At 45.4% G+C, this 23,168-nt stretch overlaps 1 protein-coding gene and 1 long non-coding RNA gene across 2 annotated transcripts in view; one reads left to right on the top strand and one right to left on the bottom strand.

Moving 5' to 3' along the window:
• Window positions 1-5,963: 5,963 nt before the first annotated feature.
• On the bottom strand, window positions 5,964-10,166 carry LOC112629265. Its single transcript, XR_003120560.1, has 3 exons — window positions 9,836-10,166; window positions 6,493-6,660; window positions 5,964-6,399 (listed from the first exon to the last, which is right to left on the bottom strand). It is a non-coding gene; the product is annotated as an uncharacterized LOC112629265 (long non-coding RNA).
• Window positions 10,167-10,580: 414 nt separating this feature from the next.
• Window positions 10,581-23,168, top strand: part of ZNF592 (zinc finger protein 592) — a 56,851-nt gene continuing 44,263 nt past the window's right edge. Inside the window, exon 1 of the mRNA XM_025392236.1 lies at window positions 10,581-10,663. The gene's annotated coding sequence lies outside the window, so the exon portion shown is untranslated. The remainder of the gene's footprint in view (window positions 10,664-23,168) is intronic.

The raw sequence follows: 23,168 nt of genomic DNA, 5'->3' as shown, positions 1-23,168 counted from the left end.
CTGCAACAACCCAATGCTCAATATAGGGCAATTGGTTGTATTAGTTTGGGTTCCCCAAAAGCAGACCCTGAGACAAGGACTTGGGTGCAGGTTGTGTATTTGGGAATTGATGATGTGTGTGGAGGACAGCAGGTCTAACGGAGAGGAACGAGTGAGGTAGGGTAGGAGGGAAAGCCAGCGCAGGGTGCGTGCTTTTTGGAGACCTCTGAAAAGTGTATAAAATGCCTCCCAGAATTGTCCATCTGAAGGATAGGAGACTGGGGCATTTATTCCTTGGCTTACACCTGCCACTGGTTGAAGGTTGTGTTAATTCTCTTTACTTTCAGGCTATGCCTGTAAGAGGACTGAGTAGGCTCTTACGGCTTTGAAAAGGCCTTGAAACAGAAATCGGAGAGGCCCAAGACCTGGCACTTGCAGCGGAAATTGTCAGTAAGTGAACGCTCCCATGAAACTGGCCACCATATATTCAGGGCTAACAGGTCAAGGAGAAGAATACAGGCCACCAAGAGTTTCTGTTGCACGGGAAAAATGAAAGTTAGCATAGTCACACATTAGAATTGTCTATAGCAGCTGCGAGAAATAAATGCAACTATATGCATCAAGCCTGAGATGAATTTTAACAACATAACACAAAAAGTGAAAAAGAAATCCCAGGATATTACATAGGAAATGACACCGTTTTAGTAAGGAAGACAAGAACTAAAATTAACAATATATATTTTGGGAACATGTATGCATGTGTGTGTGTGTGTGTATACAAATATATGAGTTACTGTATCCAACTGGTTTTTTAGTTTTCAAAAATTTATATATGTGTGTGTGTGTGTGTGTGTGTACACACATGTATACCAATACTGCTGGAGTGCAATGTTGTGCTCACAGCCCTTTTAATTTTTTTTTTTTTTAAAGAGATGGAGGGGGTCACACTATGTTGTCCAGGCTGGACTTGAACTCTTGGTCTCAAGTGATTCTCCTGTCTCAGCTTTCCAAGTAACTGAGATTACAGACACATGCCACTGTACCCATTCTAATTTTTTTTTTTTTTTTTTTTTTTGAGACAGAGTCTAGCTCTGTTACCCAAGCTGGAGTGAAGTGGCGTGATCTCGGCTCATTGCAACCTCTGTCTCCCAAGTTCAAGCAATTCTCCTGCCTCAGCCTCCCATAAAGCTGGGATTACAGGTGTGCACCACCATGCCCAGCTAATTTTTGTATTTTTAGTAAAGATCACATTGGCCAGGCTGGTCTCAAACTCCTGACCTCAGGTGATCCACCTGCCTGGGCCTCCCAAAGTGTTGGGATTACAGGCATGAGCCACTGTGCCTAGCCCCCATTTTACAATGTTTTATTTTTATTTTTATTTTTTATTTTTTGAGATGGAGTTTCTCTCTTGTTGCCCAGGCTGGAGTGCAATGGCGCGATCTTGGCTCACCAGAACCTCTGCCTCTCGGGCTCAAGCGATTCTCCTGCCTCAGCCTGTAATACCTAGTAGCTGGTATTACAGGCATGTGCTACACGCCCGGCTAACTTTGTATTTTTAGGAGAGATGGGGTTTCTCCATGTTGGTCAGGCTGGTCTCGAATTCCTGAGTTCAGGTGATCTGCCCGCCTCGGCCTCCCAAAGAGCTGGAATTACGGGTGTGAGCCACTGCACCTGGCCCATTTTACAATTTTTAATGAATTTTTAAAACAAAAATATTTTTGCTGGGTACAGTAGCTCACACCTATAATCCCAGCACTTTAAGAAGCCAAGGCAGGAGGATTGTGTGAGGCCAGGAATTTGAGACCAGCCTAGGCAACATAGAGAGAACTATCTCTACAAAAATAAAATTAAAAATGAATACATTTAAAGACAAACAAACAAGAATTAGTTGTGCATGGTGGTGCAAGCCTGTGGTTCCAGCTACTCAGGAGACTGAGGTAGGAGGATCACCTGAGCCCGGGAGGTTGAAGCTGCAGTGAGCCATGATTGCACCACTGCACTCCAGCCCGGGTGACAGAGCAAGACATTGTCGTCTCTAAATACATAAATATACATAGATATACATATATACATACGTGTATCTATACACACACACACGCACACATACACATATATATATATAAAACAAGAAAATGATAAACACAAGATTAGGCACTGGGTAGGGGGATATGTATAAGTAGTCAATTCAGCCACTGCAGCCTTGAACTCCTGGGCTCAAGCAATCCTCCTGCTTCATCCTCCCAAGGACCATAGGTATGTGCCCCTATGCCTAGGTTTTTTATTTGTTTGTTTTTTTGTAGAGACAGGGTCTCTATGTTGCCTAGGCTGGTCTCAAACTCCTGGCCTCCAGCAATCCTCCTGCCTCGGTGTCCCAAAGTGCAGGGATTACACGCATTAGCCACTGTGCCTGGCCAAGGAGGTTAATTTTATTCCCTCCTAAATCCCCAGGGCCTAACAGTTCCTGGCACATGATAGGCACCAAACAATTATTTGTTTAATGCATGTAGTTTAGCTAGGAAGAAGAAATATAGGCTAAGAGCCAATCGTGGAAGAATTTTTAATGCTCCAGTTCAACTCAACTCAGACGTATGTCCTCTTAATTTCTTCCCTAGGTCAGACTCCAGCTCGGTATTTAACCAAACAATAAAATGGTCTCATTTCTGGCCCTCACCCTCATCAGTTACTCTTTTCTACCTCTTTGACCTGTCTTACTTGCCCTCTTGCTACCTCAGCTTTTTATCTCTAGAAGCCTTGGTTTTCTAGGTTCCCTTAAGGCCCTTGGCCACATGCTTAGGCAGTTTCCACACTGTCAGATGATCACACACCTGCTAGGTATTCTTGTCTTTGCTCATACCGATCCACTCTTCACCCTTTTGCACTCTGCTCTTTACTTCCAGAGGTAGACTTTGGAAGCAGCATCATCTGGGCTCTTTGCTTGTAGGCTTCCTGCTGGGCTCAGCCAGTGAGAGGTACTGAAGGAGACCTGAGAGAAAGAAGAGAGGAAGGGCTCTTCTTTCCTCCAAGCTCCTGTTGGCTGTCCTTCTCCTACAGCTACACAAGACTGTTCCATCTCTTTGCCCCTTCAGGCCAATGGTTGATAATGGCTTCGCAGTAGATGCTAGACCTGGGGTGCTTCACTGTCCCTTTTTGGTTTCCCTCAACCCTGCTTACATCTCTGTACGTTATCCCTTTATTAACTCTCCTCGGATATACATTTTGAGCAGTTCATTTGTTTCCTGCTGATCTTAGTTGATACAAAAGCAAAAATATACAATAGTATATTTTTAAGAAAATTGAAATTATTCACAAAATTCACCCCTTTAAAGCATACGATTTAGTGGTTCTTAGCATGTGCCAGCAAATTGCATCTTTTTTTCATTTCACATGTAATCAAATGTTTCTCTTGTGTCAATAAGGTATACGTTTCACATCGCCAGTTACTTAACCATTCATAATGTTTCTAAATTTTCACTATCATTCAATAAGTACTATGGTAAATGTTGTGTATGTGGCCATTTTCTTTTGGGGAGTAGTATTTCTCTTATTTTTTTTTTTTCTTTTTTTTTGAGACAGAGTCTCTCTCTGTCGCCCAGGCTGGAGTACAGTGGCATGATCTCAGCTCACTGCAACCTCTGCCTCACAGGATCAAGTGATTCTCCTGCCTCAGCCTCCCGAGTAGCTGGGATTACAGGCATGCACCACCATGCCCGGCTTATTTATTTATTTATTTATGGTAGAAGCAGGGTTTCACCATGTTGGCCGGGCTGGTCTTGAACTCCTGACCTCAGGTGATCCACCTGCCTCAGCCTCCCAAAGTGCTGGGATTATAGGCATGAGCCACCATGCCTGACCTCAAATTGCTTTTTTAAAGGATATCAATTTACCCTGCCATGGTTTTCTCTTGACTGTACCAACTACACCATCTCCTTAACATTGAAAGTACATAAAGTATGTATACTTTGCTAATGTAGTAAGTAGTCTTAACATTTGAACTTCTTTGACAGCCATACCAATTCTAAGCCATTTAAAGCTGTTTTTAGCTAAATGGGACTGGAGGGTCGGTGATTTTGAGGGCATGGGGTGGAGAGAAGGTTAGAAGGATTTGCTGTCCAACTTTCTTCCTTCTATTTTTCCAGACTCTTCACCTTGTTTATACATTAGTTTCCTTCTCTTCATTGAGCTATTGAGCTATGCTTCTTCAGGGCCTAGGATAGTGTCTGGCACTGTCCAGAATATCAATAAACATTTATGAAATGGATAAATGATGGAAGAAGAAAGTTATGAAATATGCACAGAGCTGGTCATCCTAGTATATGAGCATTAACTGTGCATTAACTGCTCTCCTTCTAATGGACTCTCCGGAATCAACACTTTCCATTCCCTTCTAATAAATATGGTGCTAATGCTCAAGGACAGATAAATGCTTTGGGTTACTTTCTGGAATACCTACATACTCATTCCTGCCAGTTGAGCTACATGCTTAACAAGAGTCTGCTGTGTTTGGTCCTAAACCTGTTTATGGTAGCTATATGCAGGAGTTTAATAAACTGATGAATTATCCATCAGTTTATTACAATTACATAAACAGATGAAACATAAGCATAAAAAGAGCTGTCTCTATGACATGTCAGTTGCATGCTTTGAATATATTAGCTAAAGACCAGTTGAAATTACTACTAAACCAGATGTGAGCAAAAGAACTACGAAGTTTTTTTTTTTTTAAGCCTCTACCTATACTGCTTTGTAAGAAGTTTTAAGTACACAGTCAACTTGGAAGCCAGGTGTGGTGGCTCACACCTATAAACCCAGCACTTTGAGAATAGGTGGGTGGATCGCTTGAGGTCAAGAGTTTGACAGCAGCCTGGACAAGATAGGGAAACTCTGTCTTTACAAATATATGTGTATTTTTGTACAAATATATGTATATTGTGTATACACACATACGTATATTTATCTTTATATATATCTATATATATTTGTCTTTACAAATATGTATTTGTAAATATATATATATCTATATATATTTGTAATTAGCCAAGCGTGGTGGTGCACACCTGTAGTCCTAGCTACTCAGGAGGCTGAGGTGGGAGGATCACTTGTGCCCAGGAGGTTGAGGCTGCAGTGAGTCATCATCACACCACTGTACTCTAACACTCTAGCCTAGGTGACTGTTTAAAAAAAAAAAAAAAAAAAAAAAAGGAAAGCACAGAAAATGCATCATGGATATGATTTATGTAAGAAAGACAGCAGACAGCTCAAGAACAATAATCAATAAAGGTTTGGTCCTAGGTCTAAAGATCGGCAAGGCAAGTGCGTGTTCTTTATAGTTTTGAAGTTAAAATGAAATATTAGGGTATATATTTGCCATTTGTTGTTATTCACTGCTTAAATATTCTTTTCCAATTAAAGGATGAACTATTGGGCCAGGTCTAATTTGTTTCGGCATTAGGGGTCGGGAAGGGGATGTAAATCCTTATCCTTATCCTTTAAATCCTTTTGTTTCCATAGAAGGGCAGGTAGGAGTGAATTTGTTCTGATTCCACCAGAGACTTAGCTAATTGCTGAATTCAGACCTGCCTGACCTAAGAGAGGGTGCAATCTTATTCTAATTAGACATGGTTAATATCGTTAGGCCTCTGCAAAGGTGAGAATGGAGGTTTGGGGAAAATAATTTTATTTTTTATTGTTTCCTTTTTATGGAGAACAGGGTCTTGCTATGTTGCCCAGGCTGGTCTTTAACTCCTGGGTTCAAGCAATCCTCTCACCTCTGCCTCCCTAAGTGCTGGAATTACAGGTGTGAGCAACCACGCCTGGCTGGAAATAATTTTAATTCAGGGAAAAATATTAAAAAGCTTATTGGCCACCATCTAAGCCACATTCTTCAGTTCAGCTTTATTGGCAATAAAGTTGATATTTTCACCTTTCCATTGCTTCCAAATTTACAAGGAAGAGATTAAATTTATTGCCCTTATAATACTCCAACAGTGTTAGATAAGATAGCCTCAATGTATTGTCACAACTAAGATAACGGTTACAATCAATAAATTATTTTTCCTTTTATTTTAGTCCATGATTCTATTCATTCAAATAAAAAATTGTCTCTGGTCTACCTTGTTTGAAGTTTAATCTGTATCTTGAGCTGGACAAAGAAGAAAATATTTATAGCCCCCGAGAAATATTGATATTAGGAAACATATGCTGACAAGGGAAGAGAAACCCAAACATGGCTCCTGTTAATCCTTCCATCCCACCCCTCCACAGCATCTTAGAAGAGTCTTGTCTATCCTGTTGATTTCTGGGACATGTAAACATGGCAAGCTTAAGGGTGCAGGCTATCTGGCTATAGTTGAGCCTCTTTTCAACGTCCTTTGTGACCCAGCAGGGGGTTATGGAATCAATGTAGTAGGTCCTGATCAGCATCTAAAAAGAATAAGATTAATTAGTTGAAAATATCAGAATGCATTAATGCATTTCATAAAATAAGGGTAGTATTTCATGAAACTTTTGTCTTACAGGGGTGTGTGGGTGTATAGGCATGTGTACGTTCTGGGTTGAGATGTCAAATACATTTCTTATGGAGGATCGCAGTCAAAAAAGTTTTCTAAGTACTAGTGTAAGGTGCACATTTCTTTTTCCTTTCCATTTTGCTCTTTGCTAATTTGTTCTCGCTCTGAAACTCTCCTGAATGGTGAAGAGAAATTGTAGTAATTAATAGCCAGAGAAGCAAGACCCAATTTTCAGTCTGTAAACAGCTGGGATACAAAGACTGTTGCCCTTAACTCATTGCTCTGAGTCAATCAAATGTCCAAATATTAGGACTGATGGGTTGAGACCTAAAACCTCATTGAGTAAGAAGTTACAGGACAATTTATTTGCAAATTTATTACCTGCACTATTCAAGCCTCAGTGGTTCTTCCTAACATGAAAAGGACACAGGGTTCAGCTTAGCATTCCAGACCATTTTTGATATAGTCCTACCTTACTTTTCCACACTGATTCCCCTACTTTTCTTCTACACCAGTCCTGTGCTCCAGCCAAATGAATTTCTTGGCGCTCCCCTCTGAACAGTCCATCTATTTCTCACTCTGGGTTCTTGGTTGTACTGTTCCTTCTGCCTGGGACAGTCTCCTAACACAGTCCATCTCTACTTGCTAAAGTCCCATCTACACTTCAAAGATTCATTTCCAAATTCCTTTCCAGAATCCTAATATCTTTTTCTTTTTCTTTTGAGACAGAGTCTCACTCTGTTGCCCAGGCTGGAGTGCAGTGGCGCAATCTCAGCTCACTGCAACCTCTGCCTCCTGGGTTCAAGTGATTCTCATGCTTCAGCCACCCAAGTAGCTGGGACTACAGGCGTGCCACCATGCCTGTACCTTTAGTAGAGATGGGGTTTCACTATGTTGGCCAGGCTGGTCCCATACTCCTGACCTCAGGTGATCCACCAGCCTCGGCCTCCCAAGGAGCTGGGATTACAGGCATGAGCCACCATGCCCAGCCCTAATATATATTTTTTTCTTTCGAACCCCATAAATATCTTTTAAAAAATTCCTTTCTTAAAAATACTTAAGCTCGGGCGCGGTGGCTCAGGCCTGTAATCCCAGCACTTTGGGAGGCCGAGACGGGCGGATCACGAGGTCAGGAGATCGAGACCATCCTGGCTAACACGGTGAAACCCCGTCTCTACTAAGAAATACAAAAAAATAGCCGGGCGAGGTGGCGGGCGCCTGTAGTCCCAGCTACTCGGGAGGCTGAGGCCGGAGAATGGCGTGAACCCGGGAGGCGGAGCTTGCAGTGAGCTGAGATCCGGCCACAGCACTCCAGCCTGGGCGACAGAGCGAGACTCCGTCTCAAAAAAAAAAAAAAAAAAAAAAAATACTTAAGCTACTTAAAGATACCATTTCCCTGCTTCCAGGAGAAATACACATGCACTATAAAAATAAGAAAATATAGATGTCACAGAAGAAAAGTCCTGTTTTAAAATCTATGCATTATACATATTTATGTATATTTATAACCATCTGCTATATCACCTTATAATGTACTTTTAATTATAAAGATTTCCCACATCATTAAATATTTTTCTTTGCCATGATTTTTAATGGCCACAAACTCTAGTTTATTTAACAATTACGTAACTATAACATAATCATATAATTTGGAGCATTTTTTCTTGCTTATAGGTAGGGTGCAATATTTTGAGGTAATATAAATGGACTAATATCTGGGATATGGTGACAAATCTTCCAAAGAGCACAATATTTTTTGGAAACAAGAAATTAGGGCCCGAGATAATTAGGAGAAATGTAAGTTCCCAATGAAACTCTGGAGATATTGGCAGGTATGCTGGGTTTCTTAAGTGGTACACGGGTTTGGAGTCAATTGTACTTAAATTTTAAAGGACAGTGAGACCAGCTGCCCTAAGGATGATTGTAGAGGGTAATCCAGGCAGCTCATCCATGGAAGCATGCATACCTCCCTACCTCAAAATATTTCAGTCTTTAAGCGCTCTTTAAATCGTGTAGTAAGAGGTGGACTTCTCTGACTTTTTGCTCTCCCCTTTCCCCCTTCCCCCTTCTCATCTACTTTTCCTTTTCCGGTATCTTGCACCATCAATTATCCTACATCTTATCTGCCATTCTCCCCTCTCAGCTCCTTTATTTAAGGTCTCCCCACTCAAGTTAGAAAAAAAAAATATATCACCGGCCAGGCGTGGCAGCTCATGCCTGTAATTCCCGCACTTTGGGAGGCTAAGGTGGGTGGATCACCTTAGGTCAGGAGTTCGAGACCAGCCTGGCCAACATGGCGAATCCCCATGTCTACTAAAAATACAAAAATTAGGGCCGGAAGCGGTGGCTCAAGCATGTAATCCCAGCACTTTGGGAGGCTGAGGTGGGCGGATGACCTGAGTTCAGGAGTTTGAGACCAGCCTGACCAACATGTTGAAAGCCCATTTCTCCTAAAAATATAAAATTAGTCAGGCATGGTGGCACATGCCTGTAATCCCAGCTACTCGGGAGGCTGAGGCAGGAGAATCGGTTGAACCCAGGAGGCAGAGGTTGCAGTGAGCCGAGATTGTGCCATTGCACTCCAGCCTAGGCAACAAGAGCGAAACTCTGTCTAGACAAAGTGGCGTGTGCCTGTAATTCTAGCTACTTTGGAAGCTGAGGCTGGAGAATCACCAGAACCCTGGAGGTAGAGGTTGCAGTGAGCCGAGACCGCGCCATTGCACTACAGCCTGGGCTGCAGGAGCAAAACTCCGTCTCAAGAGAGAGAGAGAGAAAAAAATCAACTTCTCCCTTTACTCTTTTGTAGAGAGGGAGGGTCTCGCTATGTTGCCTAGGCTGAACTCAAACTTCTCGGCCTAAGGGATGGTTTTGCCTCAGATTCCACAGTAGGACCCAACTTTCTCCTTTATTCTTGGTACTTCTTGAGCTCCAGGCCTACTTTTCTCTCTCCCCCACTGCCAAATACTTGAAATCATCACCCTTTATTGACTTCATTGCTTCATCGCTAACATACTGCTTAGCCAAACTTTCAACTGAATTCCGCGCCTGGTGCACAGCAGGCCCCGGTTGCGTGTTAGTTCCAGCCCTCTTGCAAATTTGCATCTCCTTCCTGGAGAAGGAATTTCTCCACGGTTAGCAGTGTGTGCTCACTGCCAGGCACCAGGGCCTCATCTCCGTGTTCGCACACCCTGACCTTGCTGCCGCCCTAATCCTGCGGACCCAGTTTCCAGGTACGCCGGGTTCTTGGAAGGTCCTGCCGGGCACCCTCCTGGCCTTCTGCCAGACTCTCTGAGTTCTCACCCTGCACAGTCAACGCTTCCCCAGTAACCCTGAGAGATCTCCCACTCTACCTCTTTGAGGCACCCGTTGCCAGTCCTCCATCTCTGTTTGCCGCGCGTCCCTCGGTTACCCCAGTGGCAACATGTCAGAGTGCCCCGCACCTCCAAGCCTGAGCGAATGTCCTTGTATGACCAAACCCTTAGGGCGCACCTGAGCGCCAGGCCCACGCCACCCCTGCTTCCTTTCACTTAACAGCCTCGACTAGGCCCCACTATGCGCCAGGTCTCAGTGAAGAGGACGCAGTCCCGGGTCCTGGGCGTTCTTCGCCGGCGAGACAGCTGCGTAGGCAGATCCTGTTCCTCTAGTGGGCGGCCTCGGCCTTTGCCCCGAGGCGCGTCAGAGGACAAGAGGCTCAGCTCGCAGGGAGCGGCTGCCTGCCGGACCGCACAGGGTGCCTAGCAGGGGTGGAGGGAACTGGAGCCGGGCGGGGGACGCCCGGGGTCGGGGATCCAACCCTGAGCGGCGCCGTCCCCGCCCCGCCCCGTACGGTCCCGTCCCGCCCCGCCCTACCCGCCGCCGCCGCCGTCGTCGCTGTCGCCGGGCCTGCGCCGCGCAGCCCGCCTCGGGCGGGAGGCGGGAGGCCGGGCCCAGGCCGGGGCAGCCCCTCAACCGCACCGTCCTGGGCCGGTGCCCAGGTCCGAGTCGCCTTCCGCCTGCCCCCGCTCCTCCCCGCGGCAGCCCCAGCCAGGTCCCGCCGCCAAGCCGGCTCCCGCCCCCGCTCCGCCCCCGGAGCCGCAGCCCCGCCCGCCACCGCCGTCGCCATGTTGTGGCTCCCGCAGCCGGCGCTGGGGACGCGCGCGGCCGAGACCCGGGCCTACAGTCGCCGCCGTAGCCGCCAGGTAAGCGCCCCCCGGGGGCCGGGCCGAGCGGGGCCAAGCAGGGCCTGCGGGCCGGGGCAGCCCCAGCCTGGGCCTGGGAGGATCGGAGCCGGGACCGAGCCCGAGCTGGAGCCGCGGCCCTGCCCTGCAGCCTGGCGGACCCTGCCCGCCGCCAGAGGCGGCAGCCACTTCCCCCGACCGCCGCCTGGCGGGCCCAGGCCGCCACCCCACCCCGCCCCCGGCCGTCGGGCGCCGGCCCCTTCCGCCGCTGCGACCGCCGCTCCTCTGCAGGCCGGGCACGCTGCTGTCTTCCGCGCAGGGCGGGACGTGCGGCCGCCTTCGGCGACAGCCCGCAGCCCCCCGCCCGGGCACGGATAACGGTGCCACTTTCTCCCCCTGGGACGGCCTGTCAGCCCGACCGTCCCCGCCGCCCGGAGAGCTGTCGCCGTCACGGGGCAGACACTTCGGGGAACGACCCTCTTCGGCGCCCCTCAGTCCTCCCCTCCCTTGAGCCCAAGTTCTGACCCTGGGGAAGGTTTCTCGGGGAGCAGACAGGTATTCCTAGAGCTCCAGAGTTGGGGTCCTCAGGGGTGACCAGGCATGTTGATCAGGGTGAAAATTATCTCTCTGCAAGGGCTCTTCCTGCCAACGAGGGGGTTGACGGGAGGCTCAGTGTGACCTGAGGGAGGACAGAAGAGCGTCTGCTGGACAGATGGCCTCCTGGCCTTGGATCAGCGTTTGTGAGGGGGAGGGGTCCGTATGACCTTAGGTATGCCTGCTCCTGAGAACTGCAGCATTATTGAAGCTGTTTAGGGATTTTAAACCATTTTTTGAGTAAGCCAAAGGTGGCATTAAAGGTCCTGGATTGGAATAAGTCCACAGGCCCACCCGGGGAAGCATGTTTGGCATCCAGGACTAGTCTAGAATAGGACTGGCAGTAGAAGAATGGGACTTGGGGGGTAAGGTGGTGTTTGGCTTATGGTTTGCCCACTTGAGTTCAAGCCTGTGTTCATGGAGGGCCTTTGTAGGATGCTTCTGTCCCGGGTGCAGGGTAGTGCACGGTATGGCAGAGTGCAGAGGATGTGGACAGACAGATTCCTGGCCTGGTGGATGCTTGGTGGTGTTTCAGTAGTCTGTTTCCTCAACCTCACTGTTACATTACACAGTGAAAGAGGCAGAAGTGTGGTGTTAGTGCGTCCATTTTGATCATTTTCCAATTTTTCAACTAGTTGTGGCTTTGATTTATTAAATAAATTTTTACTGAGCACTTACTATGTGCCAGGCACTGAGCTAAGTGTTGGCTGTACAGTGGTAAGCTAGAAAGATACCATGTTTTAGTTGTTAGCCATTGGGAAAGTCTAACAATAAATAGTCGTGGCCGGGCATGGTGGATCGCGCCTGTAATCGCAGCACTTTGGGAGGCTGAGGTGGGTGGAGTGCCTGAGGTCAGGAGTTTGAGACCAGCCTGACCAACATGGTGAAACCCCGTCTCTACTAAAACAATACGAAATTAGCCGGGTGTGGTGGCACATGCCTGTAATCCCAGCTACTTGGGAGGCTGAGGCACGAGAATTGCTTGAACCTGGGAGATGAGAGTTTGCAGTGACCTGAGATCGTGCCATTGCACTCTAGCTTGGGCTACAGAGTGAGACTCCATCTCAAAATAAATAAATAAATAGTCGTGGAAATTTTTTCAACAACAAATATTTGTCAACAAATATGTCTTAGGCATTGTTCTAGATACAGTGAACAAAGAAAGCAAAAATGATTGCCCTTGTGGTGCTTTCATGGAAGTGGGGGAGAAGACAATAAATAAAGTATGTAACAAAAATATGGTCTGTTAAAAAGTGTGAAATGCTAAGGGGAAAAAGGAAGCAGGGAAGGAGAATCTGAGGTATCAGGGGTGGTAGTTGAATTTATATTATTAGGGTGGCCTGGGAAGGCTTCCTAAGAAGGTGTCTTTCGAGTAAAACTTTGAAGGAAGTGGTAAACTAATAATTTACTACGGTGAGTATAAGGAGAGAATTATGAAGAGAGGGTTAAGAGACTGATTTGATTTGGGGGCTCAGGAAAGGCTTCCCTGAGGAAGTGACGTTTAGGCCAAGATCTGAAGGAGGGTTAAGAGTTAACCATGTGTGGAGCTGACTGTAGCAAGGAGGAAGTGAAAGAGGCCTGTGGGACTGGAGGGGGAAAGGGAGAGGGGAGATTAGTCTGGAGACTAGGGCCAAGTTAGAGCAGTGGGGCCTTGGGGGCAGAATGCCTGCCTCTTTAGTTTCGTTTGTATCTCCAGTGTAATTAGGAACCTTTGAAGAGTTTAAGGGAATGACATGACATTTACATTTTAAAAGGTCTCTAGCCCCTGTGCAGGGAATGGACTTTTGAGATAAGCAGGTAAGGCAAGGCTTTCTGGGTTGAGTGGCTTAACTACCTGATCTGTTTGGAAAAGCCTCAAGCAGTCTGGGGGAGATCCTTTGCCTCTGTGAGTCTGCTTCATCTAGCTTTTAGGAAGGGAAGGCAAAAATGAATTAGCATTTATGGAGTACCTGCCAGGTGGGAGAACCAATTTTAAAGACTTCTGCATACATTATTATATTTAACTTAGTCCTCTCTACACCCTAAGAGAAAGAGGTTATCATACCCATTTTACAAAGAAATAAACGCAATGGGGATGGATGACTTATTCAAAGCCATATTTGTAACATAGCCTGGATTCAAAGCACGTCTGCCTGAATTCAGAGCCCACTGGCTCTGGAGCCAGACCACTGAAGTTTGCATTTTGCTCCTGTCACTTGCAAACCAAATGATCTTGAGTTATTTATCCTCTCTTGTGCCTCAGTTTCCTCATCTTGAGTGCAGATGAAAGTCCCTATCTCATAGAGTTGTTGTACAGATTAAGTCATGTAAACAGTTTAGCACTGGGTTCAAGTGTTGGTTGCTTTTATTATTTTAAACATTTTTATTATTATTATTTTTTTTTTAACTAGAGACAAGCTGGATGTGTTGGCTCATGTCTGTAATCCCAGCACTTTGGGACACTGAGGTGGATGGATCACCTGAGGTTAGGAGTTCAAGACCAGCCTGGCCAACATGGTGAAACCCCGTCTGTACTAAAAATATAAAACTTAGCTGAGCGTGGCGGCGCACGCCTATAGTCCCAGCTACTCTGGAGGTGGAGGCAGGAAAATTGCTTTAACCTGGGAGGCGAAGGTTGCAGTGAGCTGAGATTAAGCCACTGCACTCCAGCCTGGGTGACAGAGCGAGACTCCGTCTCAAACAACAACAACAACAACAACAAAACTAGAGACAATGTCTCACTATGCTGCCCAGGCTGGCTTTGAACTCCTGGCCTCAAGTGATCCTCCCGCTTCCACCTCCCAAAGTGCTGGTCTTGCAGACATGAGCCACCAGACAGGCCTTTGGTTTTATTATTTAAATGTTTGAAATATCCACGTTGTGTCTCAGCCATATTGTCATTTTAAATGAGATTAAATATATAGATAATTTATTTCTTGAATTTTGTGGGACTTTTTTTTTCCTCTTATCGTCTCTTAATAACTTAATGCCATGTTCCATGTGATCAGTCATTCAACGTCAAGCTCCCATTTCATGCTTGTGGAATACATAGTGAGTTTCTTCCAGGAGCTCAGAGTATCCAGTGGAGCTCAGATATTTTAAAGGATGAGTTACAGTGTACTTAAGTTCTCTAGCACAGTTGTGGTTAAAGAGCTATTTGAAACAGTAAGAATGAAATCCCTGGGTAAATAGGAAAGACTTCAGGGAGGAGGTGACTTTCGAACTGGGCTTTGGAGGAAGAATAGGAGTTTCACAGGCAAATAAGATTGAGCAAAGAATATTCTAGGTAGATAGAGTCATAGGTATGAAAGCATGGAGCCATGGTAGCCCCCATTGTTTCGGGGTGAGGCTGGAAAGCTAATTTGGGGCTGTGAAAGGCAGGTCAAGGAGTTTGGATTTTATTCTGTAAGCCATGGGGAGCTACCAGAGAGTCTTAGATACATCACATACATCCCATGATAGGCGTTGCAGTTAGAGAGTGGAGATAGATGTTATCATGGGGTGGCTTTGTTTGGGGGGCATCACTATGTTTCAGGATCTGGTTCTCTGCTTCGTAGACCAGAAATTTAGTTTTGTAGGGTACTCAGAGCTGATCGGATCCAGAGAGACTGACTCACTAACCAAACTTGGAAGAGACTCATGAATAAACTTAGGATATTAACTGACCATGAGGAATGAAACTGCAGAATGACAGATGTTTCTGTCCTCTGGCCATTGCTCCCCTCTCTCTGGCCAGGGCTGGGACATACTAACAAACACTTGCTCCTCAATTCCTGTTTGTTTTTCTCAGGCTCCATGAAAACAAACCCTTTCTGTTAACATAATCTTTCCTCAAGCTCTATTCAGTGTAGTCAGCAATGATTATTAATTGATAGAATGAATGATTCTGTATTGTTTATGTGGGATCCTGTATTTGTGAAACTTAAGGAATGGGAGAAATAACAGAAATAAAATATCAGAAAGGAGTGTTCCATAGAATTAGGTTAATGGAGAAGGTATGCAGATTCTAAGTAGTGTGGATAAATTGTGGCTAGCAGTGGTTGTGGGCAGATGCATTGAAAGTTGTTCTGGGAACAGAGGTCTGTGAACTCTTGGAGGGGGTAGAGGGCTTTTGGCTGCATGTGAAGGAGACACTGGTTTAGGATCTTTATCTTCCCTACACATTGGAGACAGAAAAGAAAATAATTCCCACCCTCCACTCAGCCAGATCATGGTGAGCTTTAATTTAATTTATTTTGTTATTTTATTTTTGAGATGGAGTCTCACTCTGTTGCCCAGGCTGGAGTTCAGTGATGCCATCTTGGCTCCCTGCAACCTCCACCTCCCAGGTTCAAGTGATTCTCCTGCCTCAGCCTCCTGAGTAGCTGGGACTACAGGCATGCGCCACCACACCCGGCCAATTTTTGTATTTGTAGTAGAGTGGAGTTTCACCATGTTAGCTAGCGTGGTCTTGAACTCCTGACCTCAAGTGATTTGCCTGCCTTGGCCTCCTAAAGTGCTGGGATACAGGCGTGAGCCCCTATGCCTGGCCTTATTCCTATATTTACATGTAAATTTGTTTAAACTTTCTTTTCTTAAAAAATAGGAACATCCTGAATAGGAGAGAGTTCTGAATGTTGATGTCCCTGAGGTAGAGCAATTGCATGTACCCAAAATCTGTGTGTTTTCATTTGTGGGCATCTGGTCCAGGGGCCTCCCTTTGCTTGCTCCAAGGGTGTAGGATGTGATATCCATTAGCTAATTCCTTTTGGGAACTGTTTTCAGAGGATCAGAGTGCTACTTCAGCCAACCATTTGCTTCTGTTTAACAGCAGGGAAAGTGTGTGTGTGTGTTTGTTGAAATGACACATTTGATCCTTTTTGTGGCTGAAATAAAAGTTAATGAATACCTTTCGAGTTTGGTGCCACGACAGTTATTCCTCAAAGCTGTCAGCACTTATGGGCTGTCCTCTGGTCACTGCGTGACTTTGGTTAAGTTCCTTACCTTTTCCATTTCAGATTCTGAAAGTGTTACATCAAGAGGTAATAATGGGCAGCTGGGTACGATAGCTCATGCTTGTAATCCCAGCAGCACTTTGGGAGGCCGAGGTGGGTGGATCACTTGAGGTCAGGAGTTCGAGACCAGCCTGGCCAATATGGTGAAATCCTATCTCTACTAAAAATACAAAAATTGGCCGATTGTGGTGGCACACGTCTAAAGTCCCAGCTACTTGGGAGGCTGAGGCAGGAAAAAAAAGGAGGTATTGGTGTCTCCCTTTCTCTCATCAACACACTCTGGGGGATGAAAAGGGTGATAATGTCTATGTGTGTGATAGATTGTAGAACGACTGCCACTGTGTTGAGTGAAGAAAAGGAGTATGTCTGCTGAACAGATTAACATCTGGTCTCCAATCAGTATGTGTGGTGGGGTAGGGGGACTGCATGACTTTAACTTTTTATTTTTGAGAGGTCTAGGATTATTGCAAAAACTGAGTTTTTGTTTTGTTTTGTTTTTAAGGCAGAGTGTCACTCTGTTGCCCAGGCTGGAGTGCAGTGGTGCGATCTCAGCTCACTGCACCCTCCGCCTCCCAGGTTCAAGTGATCTCAGCCTCCCAAGTAGCTGGGACTACAGGCACCCATCACCACACCCAGCTATTTTTTTTTTTTTTTTGGTATTTTTAGTAGAGATGGGATTTCACCATGTTGGCCAAGCTGGTCTCAAACTGCTAACCTCAAGTGATCCTCCTGCCTCGGCCTCCCAAAGTGCTGGGATTACAGGGGTGAGTCACTGCACCTGGCTGAGATTTGAAAACTTTAAAAAAGTGTTTTTAAATTTTTTTTTTTTTTAAGAGATGAGGTCTCTATATTGCCTAGGCTAGCCTCAAACTCCTGGGCTCAAGCAATCCTCCTGCCTTGAGTAGCTGAGACTATAGACAGTCACCACTGTGCCCAGCCTGAAACTTTTTTGAGTAGTCCAGAGGTGGCATTAAGGGTCCTCCTCCATAAAAATAAATCCACAGACTCATCCAGAGAACACGAGACCTATATCCCAGGTCTAACTCAGAATAGACTTGCTTCTCTGTAAGGACAGAGTTTACAGTAAGATCTTACCTGAGTGGAAGGGTGGGGTGGTTTTTACTTTGTTCTTTATATTTTCTTCCTATCATTTGAATTTTATACAGACATGTATATATCATCTTTACAAAAACAAACAAGCATCCTGTAAGCCTAGTTTCATTTTGGAGACAAACATTGTATGCCCTAAAGCAAAAACTCAAAAGCTGCCTAGAACTATGTCCCTATAGAGATGTATGATGTTGGAATTGGCCTCCTCTGTCACTCTCAGGATAAGATGCTTTTGTTAGATATGCATTCAAACAGGTGGATTAGGCTAGCACCTCTGATTGGGATAGTCCCTGAATTCAGAGAGGCAGGGCTGCACCCATCTGGGAGGAGCTGATGAATAGAGTATGATTTGGCTTCTAGCTTCATTAGTTGGTTGCTTTCTTTAGGGGTGTTTCTAAAGAAATCACTCCTTTTCTGGTGTGGCTCTGGGCTACCTCCTATGGACCACTGGGCTCAGTCTCTCACACACCAGCATGGGGATTCTAGAGGCCTTGATGTTACAACCTGGGGATCAAGGGACTGTGAAGAGAGAGAGTTGCCATGTGTAACCCTCACATGCATTCCTGGGATTTCCCACCTTTTAGGAGTTTAGCTCATACTAGGGGCAAGGTGGAGGGCTGCTCCTTATAGCCAGTCTTTGGATGCAGGAACATTTTACCCACATTGCCCTTGGCAAGCTAGAGCCAATGTGAGCCAGCCGAGTGTACTCTGGCTCCGCTTTTATCCCCCTGGTTTGCTGTAGTTTACAACATTCTACTTTTTTTGTCAGTTCAGTTCCTGAAATTGTGAGTATTCCTTTACAAGCCAAAGGACAGGGTGAGACTACAGAGAGAGGTTTTGAAGATAGGTGTCCATTGTAACTGTAAGCCATCTCAGGGACATTGTAGGGCCTGATGACGCATTTGAGGCAGAACTTTGGCATTTTCAGAAAAGGGGACCCAGGGATGGGCACTGAGCAGTTCAGATTTTTCTGGACTTGCCCAGCCAAAGCTCTGGTCTGTGTGGCTGGGCTGCTATCTGCCTTTGTGCTGTTATTCTCCCCAGACTTGAACTTAACTGGCTGAGGTTATAAAAACTACTTCACCATTTAATACTTTATTAAGGCTGTAAATCTTTAGGCCCTTAAAAATATTAGATTTTTTTTTAAGAGATAGGAGTCTTGCTACATTGCCCTGGCTGGATTGGAAATCCTAGGCTCAAATGATCCTCCCTTAAACATTTTTTTTTTTTTTTTTTTTTTTTTTTGCTGGGCACAGTGGCTCACTCCAGCACTTTGGGAGGCTGAGGTGGGTGGATCACTTGAGGTCGGGAGTTTGAGACCAACCTGGCCAACATGGTGAAACCCCATCTGTACTAAAAATACAAAAAAGTAGCTGGCCATGGTGGTGTGCGTCTATAGTCCCAACTAATCGGGAGGCTGAGGTGGGAGAATCACTTGAACCTGGGAGATGGAGGTTGCAGTGAGTCAAGATCATGCCAGTGTACTCTGGCACGGGTGACAGAGTGAGACTGTCTCAATTAAAAAAGAAAATTATTTTTGTAGCGATGATGGGGTCTTGCTATATTGACCAAGCCGGTCTCAAACTCCTGGCTTCAAATAATCCTTCCACCTTAGCTTCCCAAAGTGCTGGGATTACAGGCATGAGCCACAGCATGTGGCCCTTACCTTCCCCAGTAGCTGGGACTACAGGTGTGCCACTGTCCCTGGTCATGGTCATTATTCTTTTTTTTTTTTTTTTTCTTCTTCAAGAGGTCACCCAGGCTGGAGTTGGAGTGCAGTGGTACATTCATAGCTCATTATAGTCTTGACCTCCTGGACTCAAATAATCCTTGCACTTCAGCCTCCAGAGTAGGGACTACAGGCATGGGCCACAATGCCTGGTTGATTAGTTTTATTTGTTTATTTCTTTTGTAGGGACAGGGTCTTGCTGTGTTGACCAGGCTGTTCTCAAACTCCTGACTTGAAGCGATCCTTCCACCTCGGCCTCCCAAAATGTGGGATTACAGGTGTGAGTCACTGTGCCTGGCTGCCATTCATCCTTTTTTTTTTTTTTTTTTTTTTTTTTGAGATGGCATCTCACTCTGTCACCCAGGCTGGAGTGCAGTGGCATGATCTCAGCTCACTGTACCCTTCACCTCCTGGGTTCAAGCAGTTCTCCTGCCTCAGCCTCCCAAGTAGCTGAGACTACAGGCACACGCTGCCATGTCTGGCTATTTTTTTTTTGTATTTTAGTAGAGATGGGGTTTCACCATGTTGCCCAGGCTGGTCTCAAACTCCTGAGCTTAGGCAATCCGCCCACCTCGGCCTCCCAAAGTGCTAGGATGACAGGCGTGAGCCACTGTGCCCAGCCATTAATCCTTTTTAAAAAAATTTTTTTTTTGAGACCGTCTCACTCTGTTGTCTAGACTGTAGTGTCTTGGCGTGATCATGGCTCACTGTAGCTTTGACCAACCAGGCTTAGGTGATCCTCCCACCTCAGCCACCCAAGTAGCTGGGACCACAGGCATGTGCCACCATACCAGCTAATTTTTTGTAATTTTTTTTTGTAGAGATGGGGTTTTGCTATGTTGCCCAGGCTGGTCTTGAACTCCTGAGCTAGGCGATCTGCCCCTCTTGGCATCCCAAAATGCTGGGCTTACAGGTGAGAGCCATGGCGCCTGGCCTGTTATTCTTAATTAGCATGTTTACTTGTATTTAAAGTCTTGGGGAGGCCAGGTAAGGTGGTTCACACCTGTAATCCCAGCACTTTTGGGGGCTGAGGTGGGTGGATTGCTTGAGCCCAGGAGTTTCAGACTAGCCTAGGCTACATGGCAAAACCCCATCTCTACTGAAAATACAGAAGAAAAAAAAAGCTGGGCATGGTGGCACAGACCTGTATTCAGTCCCAGCTACTTGGGAGGCTGGGGTGGGAGAATCACCCAAGGCTGGGAAGTCTAGGATGCAGTGAGCCATGATTATGCCTCTGCACTCCAGTCTAGGTGACAGAGTGGGACTTTGTCTCTAACTAACTAAATAAATAAAATTTTGTGGAGCCTTTTTGCAACAGCATTCTACTCTTTTTTTTGCCAATTCAGTTACAGTAGATACCTACCTTAAAGCCTCTTCTTATAGTCTCCCTATGCCCTTTGCCTTGCTAAAGGAACACCCTCAAGATTTTAAATATAAGTAAACATTCTAATTAAGATCGGTATTCCACAATTGCTTATAAAAGCAACTGTGGACCCAATCCAGAGCTGGTGCTCTGTAGAGCATAAAAGAATCATGTGAGATGAACTTTGCCTTCCAGGATTTCCCCCACTGAAAGCAATTAGAGAATAATTTGCTTTCAGACCAGAAGTGTCTTAAGGGGGCTTTTCTTTCTGAGGGTGGTGGTTACTGGCATACAGGTCAACCTCTGAGATGGCTGGGAGAGGTAACATTCTCTAGTACCCAAAATGTATTGAATGGCTATTTGGGAGGAGAGAGGTGGTGGCAATGAAGTATTCTCATCTTTCATTACTTTACTTGTCTCTCCTTGACGCTGCTTCCTACCTAAGTGCTATACCTTTTAGGAGAAGCTGGCCTCCTATCCACAAAATATGAACCCCAGTGCCTGTCATTCCATCATTCCTCTGAGTCTAAGGCTTTTGCATTTCCATCTTAGAGTCCTTTTTTAAATTATTTACACCCCCTGGGAGAGGTCATACTCTTAGTACATCATCACCAAACAGTAGCTTTAATTACCAGGAATTAATTAAGTCAACTGAGAGGAAGACTGGGACCCAGGCAGGCACTTGGGGGCAAGAGTGTCTGAAGGGACACAATTCTGCATGGGAGGAGAAAAGTGAGGGCAACAAAAGAAACATTCATACATATCAGCTCCTGCAGTGAATGTTGTTGTACCACCTCATTGCTGACTCTGGGCCCACCTTGGTGGTCCTGCTGGCTGGGGCATAGGGTACGGTGTGGGCTAGCTCTGCCTGTTACAGGGGTTTTGAGGCAGAGTTGGAATTTGAGCCAAGTCTTTAAGGATTGGGGAGATTGTTTTTTTTTCCCACTCATTTAAAAAATAATATGTGCTCAGTTTAGAAAAGTTGGGAACATTCAAGAAGAAATTCTTGTAATTCTTCCTAATGATAGTTGAGATGGATAGGCAGAGGGGAGTGATCCTTTTAAAATGTCAGTCTGATAGAATTTGAGGATAAGTGGTTAAAAAAAAACCAAAACAACCCACCTCCAACAAATAAAATATTGGTCTGAGCATATCATTCTTCTATTCCAATCCTCCTGTAGCCTTTCATCTAAGAGTCAAAGTCAAAGACCTAGCAATGGCCTGCCATCATCTGCTTCGCAGCTACATCTACTCTTTCTGCTTCAGGGCATGTGCCACCACGCCTGGCTAATTTTTTGTATTTTTAGTAGAGATGGGGTTTCGCCATGTTGGCCAGGCCAGTCTCGAACTCCTGACCTCAGGGATCCACCCACCTTGGCCTCCCAAAGTGCTGGGATGATAGGCATGAGCCAACACGCCCGGCCCAGGAAGTTTTTGAGCAAAGTAAGTGACCTGATAAAAATGGTGTTTGGGAAGGATTAGTCTTAAAGAAACTTGCAGGATGACCAAGTAGGGAAAGATCAGAGAGGGCAAGGAAAGAGCAAGGACAGGGAGTCGGCAGACATGGAACAGAACAGATGACATCAGTGAGACTTGCTGTGTGGCTGCCTTGACAAAGGCTTCCAGTGCTCCCAATGTGGTAGAGTTTAAAGTGTTGTCAGTGGTTTTAAATCAGTTAGCAGGTGGGCTATAAGTAGGAGAAAGGAAAAGGAAGGGTCCTCCTCAGGTCGCTGAAGGTGTTCATCAGGTTGGGGGGTTTGGGGATAAGCAGGCAGTAGTATCCCAGATGGCACCTTCATCTCGCGGGCTGTAATCCCAGGAGAGGAGCCTGTCTATTCTTTCTGGTCTGCTGAAAACTCTTCCTGTCTGAGTGCAGCTGTCAGTGCTCTCAGGCTTTCTTCTGAATCTGCACATATGCTAAAATGGTATCTGAAAGCCATTTGTTCCATCACCTTTCAACTTCATTTTCTATTTCTGTATGTTTATTTCTCAGAACAAATTGTCTTTGATGAACAAACCCATTGGATTGGATTAATTTACTAGAAATACTTATTTCTGAAAGTATTTCTGAATGGGTTCTGTTTCATTAGGCTTCTGTCCTGTTTTTGATAAGGGTTGTGCCAAGATGAGATCGGTGAAGAAGTGTTTTTGGTATAATCAACCAAATGGCTGCTTCTTTATGATCTTTTGGTATGAGTCATATTTTGAGATTTGTGTTCCTGATGTCTTCATTTAGAATATACATCTCATGGTTTGCTATGTACCAGGCACTATTCTAGGCACTGGGAATATAACAAGGAACAAAATAAACACAAATCTTACTCATATGGGGCTCATTCTGGTTTGTATGCATTTATAGATAATAAGTAAGATAAAATATAAGAGATGGTGAAAAGTATTATGGAGAAAAATAAAGCAGGGATGATGGATGAGGGGTTTAGTGGGGAGGCAGGTTTTCTATTTTAAATTGAGAAGTCAGAGAAATCTCATTGATTAAATGGCCTTTGAGTAGAGGTCTGAAGGAAGTGAGAGAGGTAGCCATGCAGATATCTGAGGAAAGAGCAATCAGATTGGAGAAAAGAGCAAGTGCAAAAGCCCCTCGGGCTGGAGAGGGTTTAAGGAATCCATGGGGGAAGGTATGGATTTTGGGGATCCTTTGGTGGCTCCACCTCTAGAATTTCTGGTTTAATTGGTCTGAGCTGGAGTTAGGCATTAGGATCACTCCAGGGCTGAGAAGCACTGGTCTGAGGGTTAAAT

The sequence above is a fragment of the Theropithecus gelada genome, chromosome 7b (genome assembly GCF_003255815.1).
Source record: "Theropithecus gelada isolate Dixy chromosome 7b, Tgel_1.0, whole genome shotgun sequence".
Classification (NCBI taxonomy): Eukaryota; Metazoa; Chordata; class Mammalia; order Primates; family Cercopithecidae; genus Theropithecus; species Theropithecus gelada.
The sequence above is the reverse complement of the archived record's forward strand: the minus strand, read 5'-3'. Positions and strand labels throughout refer to the sequence as shown.